Source organism: Rana temporaria, chromosome 1, assembly GCF_905171775.1.
Source record: "Rana temporaria chromosome 1, aRanTem1.1, whole genome shotgun sequence".
NCBI lineage: Eukaryota > Metazoa > Chordata > Amphibia > Anura > Ranidae > Rana > Rana temporaria.
In genome coordinates, this window is record NC_053489.1 from 41,440,402 (window position 1) to 41,449,662 (window position 9,261).

The following is a 9,261-nucleotide window of genomic DNA, read 5'->3' on the forward strand; positions in this document are numbered from 1 at the left end:
CTGTCAATCAGTGCCACCTATCAGTAACTCCTCATCAGTGCCTCCTTGTCAGTGCCCACCAGTGCTGCCTCATAGGATGCATTAAGGTGAAAAAACACAAACCTTTACAACCCCTTTAAGGAAACCTTAGCAACTCCTGGAGGAGCCCCGGTTGAGAAAGGTTGGGTGAAACCATCTACCTTGACACATTTCATGACACCATGGTGATTGGATTGAGGTTATACCCAGGTGGCTATAAATACCATGCGTTAGTTTCTGATACTCATCAGAACAAACAAAGCAACTTGGACGAGTGGTAGAACATCTTAACCACTTCCAGATGTGTAGATATACGTCGGCAGAATGGCACGTACAGGCACATTGGCGTACCTGTACGTCCCTGCCTAGACGTGGGTCGGGGGTCCGATCGGGACCCCCCCCCCGCTACATGCGGCGGTCGGATTCCCGCGGGGAGCGATCCAGGACGAGGGCGCGGCTATTCGTTTCTAGCCGCCCCCTCGCGATCGCTCCCCGGAGCTGAAGAATAGGGAGAGCCCCGTGCTTCACTATGGCGCTGCATCGATCGTATGATCCCTTTTATAGGGAGACTCGATCGATGACGTCAGACCTACAGCCACACCCCCCTACAGTTGTAAACACACACTAGGTGAAGCATAACTCCTTCAGCGCCCCCTGTGGTTAACTCCCAAACTGCAACTGTCATTTTCACAGTAAACAATGCAATTTAAATGCATTTTTTGCTGTGAAAATGACAATGGTCCCAAAAATGTGTCAAAATTGTCCGAAGTGTCCGCCATAATGTCGCAGTCACGAAAAAAATCGCTGATCGCCGCCATTAGTAGTAAAAAAATAATAATAATAAAACTATCCCCTATTTTGTAAACGCTATAAATTTTGCGCAAACCAATCGATAAACGCTTTTTGCGATTTTTTTTTTACCAAAAATAGGTAGAAGAATACGTATCGGCCTAAACTGAGGAAAAAATAATTTTTATATATGTTTTTGGGGGATATTTATTAAAAAATATTGCATTTTTTTCAAAATTGTCGCTCTATTTTTGTTTATAGCGCAAAAAATAAAAACCGCAGAGGTGATCAAATACCACCAAAAGAAAGTTCTATTTGTGGGGAAAAAAGGACGCCAATTTTGTTTGGGAGCCACGTCGCACGACCGCGCAATTGTCTGTTAAAGCGACGCAGTGCCGAATTGTAAAAACCCCTTGGGTCATTTAACAGCATATTGGTCCGGTCCTTAAGTGGTTAAACATTACATAAATCCAGTTGCATGGTATTATTTACCATTTGCTATAGAAATACTATATTTGCCCCTTTTACTCCCAGCTCCAAGGGGAAGGGATCAGTAATGACATTAGAGATACACTACGCCGCCGTATCTTACCTGGCTTTAAATCGAATCCTGGAAGAATTTGCACCGTAAGTTACGGCGGCGTAGTGTATCTTTGGCGGGGGTAGTGTATCTTTGGCGGCGGAATTCAAATCGGCGATTAGGGGGCGTGATTCATTTAAATGAAGTTCGTCCCCGCGCCGAATGAACTGCGCATGCTCCGTTTCTAAATTTCCCGCCGTGCATTGCGCTAAATGACGTCGCAACAACGTCATTTTTTTAACTTAGACGTGATTTACGTCCATCCCGATTCACGGACGACTTACGCAAAAAAAAATTTCGACGCGGGAACGGCGGCCATACTTAACATGCCAATTCTAACTATACGCCGCAAAATAGCAGCTTTAACTATACGCCGGAAAAAGCCGACTAGAGACGACATAAGAGAATGCGACGGCCGCGCGTATGTTCGTGGATCGTCGGAAATAGCTAATTTGCATACCCGATGCGGAAAACGACGTGAACGCCACCCAGCGGACGCCGAAGTATTGCATCTTAGATCCGAAGGCGTACGAGGACGTACGCCTGTCGGATCTAACCCAGATGCCGTCGTATCTTGGTTTGAGGATTCAAACCAAAGATACGACGCAGGTAATTTGAAAGTACGCTGGCGTATCAGTAGATACGCCGGCGTACTCTGTCTGTGGATCTGCCCCATAATATTTATTCAGGTTGGCTCCTCCATCTCAGGAAAGGCGCTCGCTCCCTCCAGCCATCGATGTTACGCCTTGTCCTGACACGCAATCCTTTCGTTACCCTTGTTACTGCTGTATTCAGCACTTTAGACACTGGGGGAAGTCGATAGCTACAGATTTTTTTCTTTTTTTTCCTTCAGGGCTTTAATAGTGAGAGGTACATGAATTATTGATAGGCGTTGTTTTATGAAACAAGCAGCATTGTACAGTTTACTGAGTGCGCTGCCCTTATCGCAATGCAAAATACGTCAATAAATGCACAGCTGGCCGATGTCCAGCTGTGCATTAGAAGCAAATAAAACTGGGTCAGCAATGCGGAGTGTCGTAATGCAAGAATAGAATGTACAGCAATGACCTAATGATGGAAAGGGAGTTCAGGCAGAGGGCTGTTTACAATCACATCTGCGTTATACTCACTAACTCTATTAAAGGGACGCCATGATATAATGACAAACTACAGAGGTCTATAGCTCAAGCGGAGGTTATAGTGATCTTATAAATGTGAACATGTGACACTCGGCATTAATTGTCTAGTGCTGAATCAAGTCTACTGCCTGATGCTTTACTGATCCAGCGCCGCTTCCTCCTCTAGTATACAGTGCCTTGAAAAAGTATTCATACCCCTTGAAATTTTCCACATTTTGTCATGTTACAAACAAAAACGTAAATGTATTTTATTGGGATTTTATGTGATGGACCAACACAAAGTGGCTCATAATTGTGAAGTGGAAGAAAAATGATAAATGGTTTTCATTTTTTTTTTTTATGTGAAAAGTGTGGCGTATGTTTGCATTCAGCCCCCCGGAGTCAATACTTTGTAGAACCTCCTTTCACTGCAATTACAGCTGCAAGTCTTTTTGGGGATGTCTCTACCAGCTTTGCACATCTAGAGAGTGACAATTCTATCCATTCTTCTTTGAAAAATATCTCAAGCTCTGTCAGACTGGATGCAGAGCGTCTGTGAACAGCATTTTTTAAGTCTTGCCACAGATTCTCAATTGGATTTAGGTCTGGACTTTGACTGGGCCATTCTAACACATGCATATGCTTTGATCTAAACCATTCCATTGTAGCTCTGGCTGTATGTTTAGGGTCGTTGTCCTGCTGGAAGGTGAACCTCCACCCAGTCTCATGTCTTTTGCAGGCTCTAAGGCCTTGTACAGACGAGCAAACATGTACGATGAAAGCGGTCCGCCGGACCGTTTTCACCGTACATGTCTGCCCGGGGATTTCTGTATGATGACTGTACTCACCATCATACAGAAATCCGCGCGTAAACAATCCGCGGGGCGTGGCCGCGCCGTCGCCGCGACGATGATGCGGCGACGTGGGCGGCCCTGCCAGTTCAATGCTTCCACGTCGGACATGTACGGTAGGTCGGTACAGACGACTGAACATGTCCGAGCGGACAGGATTCCAGCAGGCTGTTTCTAAACAAGTTTGGAAATATTTGCCCGCTGGAAAAAGGCCCGGCGGGCAAATGTACGCTGGAATCCTGTCCGCTCGGGCCTACACACGACCGAACATGTCTGCTGAAACTGGTCCGCGGACCAGTTTCAGCAGACATGTTCGGTCGTGTGTACGGGGCCTAACAGGTTTTCTTCTAAGATTGCCCTGTATTTGGCTCCATCCATCTTCCCATCAACTCTGACCAGCTTCCCTGTCCCTGCTGAAGAAAAGCATCCTCACAACATGATGCTGCCACCACCATGTTTCATGGTGGTGATGGTGTATTTAGGGTGATGTGTAGTTTTAGTTTTCCACCACACATAGGCCCGGATTCACAAAGCACTTGCGCCAGTGTATCTCAAGATACGCCGTCGTAAGTACAAATGTGCGCCATCGTATCTATGCGCCGACCCACAAACTAAGATACGCCTAAAAATAGGCTTCATCCGACCGACGTAACTTGCCTACGCCGGCGTATCGTGGGCACATATTTACGCTGGACGCATGTGGCGCTCCCATTGATTTCCTATTCAAATATGGAAATGAGGGAGATACGTCGATTCACGAACGTACTTGCGCCCAGCGCATAATATACGCGGTTTGCGTAAGTCGTACGTCTGGCGTAAAGTTATTTCCCATATATGAGACGCAACCCATGCAACGTTATGGACCAGGGAACACAAGCCGTCGTATCTTTTGTCGTTTACGTTGTACGTGAATATGACTAGGCATAGGTTACGTTCACGTCGTAGGCAGTGATCCGGCGTATCTTAGGGAGTAGTTCCGACGTAATTGTGAGCATGCGCACTGGATGCGTCCATGGGACGGCGCATGCGCCGTTCGTTATTCGTATCTTTATGGCGCTCGGCCCATCATTTGCATGGGGTCACGCCTCATTTGTATGGCTCGCGTCCACTTCCACTTACGACGACTTACGCCTAAGAAACCCAGCGCAGATTTGGTGGCAAGTGCTTTTTGAATTCGGTGCTTGCCTCTCTGCGCTGCGTCGGCGTAGCGTAAACGAGATACGATACGGCGGCATAAATGCCGATGTATGTGAATCCGGGCCAAAGTGTTTTCTTTTAGGCCAAAAAATTGTGTCTCATCTGTCCAGAGCACCTTCTTCCACATGTTTGCTGTGTCCCCCATATGGCTTCTCGCAAACTGCAAATGGGACTTCTTATGGCTTCTTTTAACAATAACTTTCTTCTTGTCAATCTTCCATAAAGGCCAGATTTGTGGAGAGCCTGACTAATAGTTGTCCTGTGGACAGATTCTCCCACCTGAGCTGTGGATCTCTGCAGCTCCTCCAAAGTTACCATGACCATATATATCGGCCGATATTTGTCCGTTTTGGAGAAATCGGCATCGGCCGATTTTCGTCTAAATTAGGCTGATATTTAACATGGCCATTGGCGGTGCCTCGGCTCCGGAGCTAGGCCAAAGCCGCGGCCTTTCTTGATGCTGTGACCGCGGCGGCAATCCGCGGATTGCCGCCGCGGTCACAGCATCAGGAAAGGCCGCGGCTTCGGCCTAGCTCCGGAGCCGCGGCCATCTTGGTACACCCAGCGCGGCGGCCCTCCCCTCTGTTTACACCCAGAGGAGGAGGGGCCCGCTCGCTGCTATCTGTGCTGACTTTTTTTTTTTTTTTTAAGTTTTAGGAAGTCGGCAGTGGGCCTGTAACCGCCATTCGGCGGCCGCTGCTGCCGACATCCTCCACTCTGGGAAAAAAACGTCCCCTGACTGCTGCGCACCCTGCCTACAAACCCCAGAATGCAGCGCGGGCCGGCAGTTACCGGCCCGCGCTGCATTCTGGGGTTTGTAAGCAGAGGCAGGGCGCGCAGCAGTCAGGTGACGTTTTCTTTACAGTGGAGGATGTCGGCAGCGGCGGCCGCCGCTTGCCTGTTACCGGCCCGCTCTGCATTCTGGGGATTGTAGGCAGAGGCGGGGCAGCAGCACGTCAGGGCCAGTGACGAATAGAGTCTTGTGCTAGGCTGGTGGGCATTGATGAGTGAATGACATTGGGCTGTACTGGTTGGCACTACTGAGGTGACGCACTGGTTGGCACTACTGAGGTGACGCACTGGTTGGCACTACTGAGGTGACGCACTGGTTGGCACTACTGAGGTGACGCACTGGTTGGCACTACTGAGGTGATGCACTGGTTGGCACTGAGGTGACGCACTGGTTGGCACTGAGGTGACGCACTGGTTGGCACTAATGTGATGCACTGGTGATATGCGCTAGAGGGCAATGATGGGATGCACTGGTGCATTGATGAGGTGGCACTGATGGGCTGCACTGATGAAGTGGCACTGGTGGGCACTGATAGACACCAATGAGGTGGCACTGATGGACACTGATAGGCTGCACTGGTGGGCACTAATATGGTGGCACCGATGGGCTGCACTGGTGGGCATTGATGTGGCACTGACAGGGTGCACCCCACCTCTCCACCCTAAACAATTATCTCCTCCCCACCTCTCCACCCTAGGTTTTTTGAGATGAGGGGGAAAAAAATCGGCCTAAAATATCGGCCGCCCCGATTTCCAAATATCGGCATCAGCCAGAGCAAAACCCATATCGGTCGACTTCTACTCTTGGCTGCTACTCTCTCCTTGCCCGGCCTGTTCAGGCTTTTACCTCTGTGTTGTGTGCTTTCTTTTTAGCTTTTATAATTTTTGGTAATGTCATAGGGTATTTTCTATAATTGCTAAAAAAAAAAGAAAAAATATTCCCCACTATCCCTCTGCCACTGATCCCATCCATCCCTCTGCCCCTGATCCCATTCATCCCTCTGCCACTGATCCCATCCATCCCTCTGCCACTTATTCCCCACCACCACCATCCCTCTGCCACTGATCCCATCCATCCCACCATTCCTCTGCCACTGATCCCATCCCCATCATTCATCTTCCACTGATTCCATCCATCCCACTGCCCCTGATCCCATCCATCCCACTGCCACTGATCCCATCCATCCCACTGCCACTGATCCCATCTATTCCACCATTCCTCCCTCTGCCAGATCCCATCCACCACCACCATCCCTCTGTCACTATCATTTATATTTTGTGCATTTAGGACAGGAATGCATTTCAGATCTTTGTTAAAACAATCTACCAAGCAGCTCAGAACTAGTTTGTGAGAGAGTCAGTCTATTCCACATTTTCACAGCTCTTATGGCAAATAAGCCTTTCTGTTTTTCCACTAGATCACAGGTGGCATAAACAAGGCCCGTGGGCCAAATCCGGCCCTCCATGCCATTTCATGTGGCCCTCACACCTCTCCTGCTGCTCTAGCCCTACTCCAGGCCCTTACTTTCTGCTTTCAAGCAATGCATCCAGCTTCTTCTCAGCAGCAGCAGCGTAAGAAAAGGGGGTGCACTGTGCTGTAAGAAAGAGTGGGGGACTCAACTTCTGATGGTTGGGTGGCTCTTGACATCTAATGTAAAGGGGAGGGGGTGCGTTGGACATCTAATCTTACAGATACAACTGGCCCTTTTGAGGGCAATCATAATGCTGATGCAGCCCACAATGAAATTGAGTTTGACACCCTTGCTCTAGATGTAAAGAATACCCCTTTGTTCTCTGTAATGAATTGAAAATAAATAACTTGTAGCCCTCTTTTGGGATGGTTATGAGAATTACCCTCCCCAAATAGAATGTTCTGCTAAGAGCAAATGGAAATAAAAAAGTTCTTCTGACTACTTGCATTGCAAAATCGAATCCTTGACAGGATATTAGTACTTGAATCGTGAGACCAGTGAAGTTGCGCACCCCTACTGTCTTCCTAAAGCGCTGTGAAAACTTTTGGCTCTACATAAATCTTGAATAATGATCATAATAATAGACATACTTTAACCACTTTAGCCCCGGGCCTGTTTTTCAGATTCGATGTTTACGAGACTAAAACATTTTTTTTGCTAGAAAATTACTTAAAACCCCCAAACATTATATATATTTTTTTCTAACACCCTAGAGAATAAAATGGCAGTCATTGCAGTACTTTTTGTCACACCGTATTTGCGCAGCGGTCTTACAAGCGCACTTTTTTTGGAAAAAAATCACTTTTTTTAATTAAAAAATAAGACAACAATAAATTTGGCCCAATTTTTTTATATATTGTGAAAGATAATGTTACGCCGAGTAAAATGATACCCAACATGTCACGCTTAAAAATTGCGCCCGCTCGTGGCATGGCGTCAAACTTTTACCCATAAAAATCTCGATAGGCAACGTTTAAAAAATTCTACAGGTTGCATTTTTTGAGTTACAGAGTAGGCCTGAGGCTAAAATTATTGCTCTTGTTCTAACGATCGTGGCGATACCTCACTTGTGTGGTTTGAACACCGTTTTCATATGCGGGCGCTACTCGCATATACGTTCGCTTCTACGCGCGAGCTCGTCGGGACGGGGCGCTTTAAAAAATTTTTTGGGGGTTTTCGCATTTATTTTTATTTATTTTACAATTTTTAACACTGAAATAAAAAAAATAAAAAAATTATCACTTTTATTCCTATTACAAGGAATGTAAACATCCCTTGTAATAGAAAAAAGCATAACAGGTCCTCTTAAATATGAGATCTGGGGTCAAAAAGACCTCAGATCTCATATTTGGGCTTAAATGCAAAAAAAAATAAAAAAATTTGGAAATGTCATTTTTTCAAATGACAAAAAAAAAAAATGTTGCTTTAAGACGCTGGGCGGGACTGACGTTTTGACGTCACTTCCGCCCAGCAGAGCTATGGGGACGGGCGAAGGAGATTTTTCCTTCAGTCTCGCCCCCAGTCACCAGCCGAACGGTCACGATCGCCTCCGCCGCTACCAACGGCTACGGTAAGCGGCGGAGGGCCCCTCTCCCACCACCGATAACGGCGATCTCGCGGCGAATCCGCCGCGGAGACCGCCGTTATCGTGTACCGGACCGCCCACTGAAGAGATGAATATCCCGATTGTGGCAGCAGCTGCTGCCGTTACCGAGATATTCATCTTTTTAAAGTGATGACGTATAACGACGGTGGGCAGTCGGTAACTAGTTAAACTTCATAAGATCACGTTGTCACTAACATTCCACAGTGGTTGGTTAATTTAGTTTTATCTGACAGATCAATCTGAAACAAAAATGACCATTTGGACAGCTTTAGACGAGTAAGAAGCCAGCACACAAAAAAGTCTTGGTATGAAGTATCAGGTAGATTGAGGACTTACCCTAGGTTCACACCTATGCGGTTTCAGGTGCGTTTTGTGCTTTTGAACACGTTTTTTTTTTTCTTTAACACACTTGGATAGATTTACTAAAGCTGGTGCACTCAGAATCTGGTGCAGCTGTGCATGGTAGCCAATCAGCTTCTAACGCCAGCTTGTTCAATTAAGCTTTAACGATAAAACCTGGAAGCTGATTGGTTTCTATGTAGGGTTGCACCAGATTTTGCACTCTTTGGGCCAGATTCACAGTGCAAGTACGCCGGCGAATCTACTGATACACCGGCGTACTTTCAAATTTGCCGCGTCGTATCTTTAGTTTGAATCCTCAAACCAAGATACGACGGCTTCTGGCTTCGATCCGACAGGCGTACGGCTTTGGATCGTAGGTGCAATACTTTGGCGCCCGCTGGGTGGAGTTTGCATCGTTTTCCGCGTCGGGTATGCTAATTAGCTTTTTCCGTCGATCCACGAAGGTACGCGTGGCCGTCGCATTCTCTTACGTCGT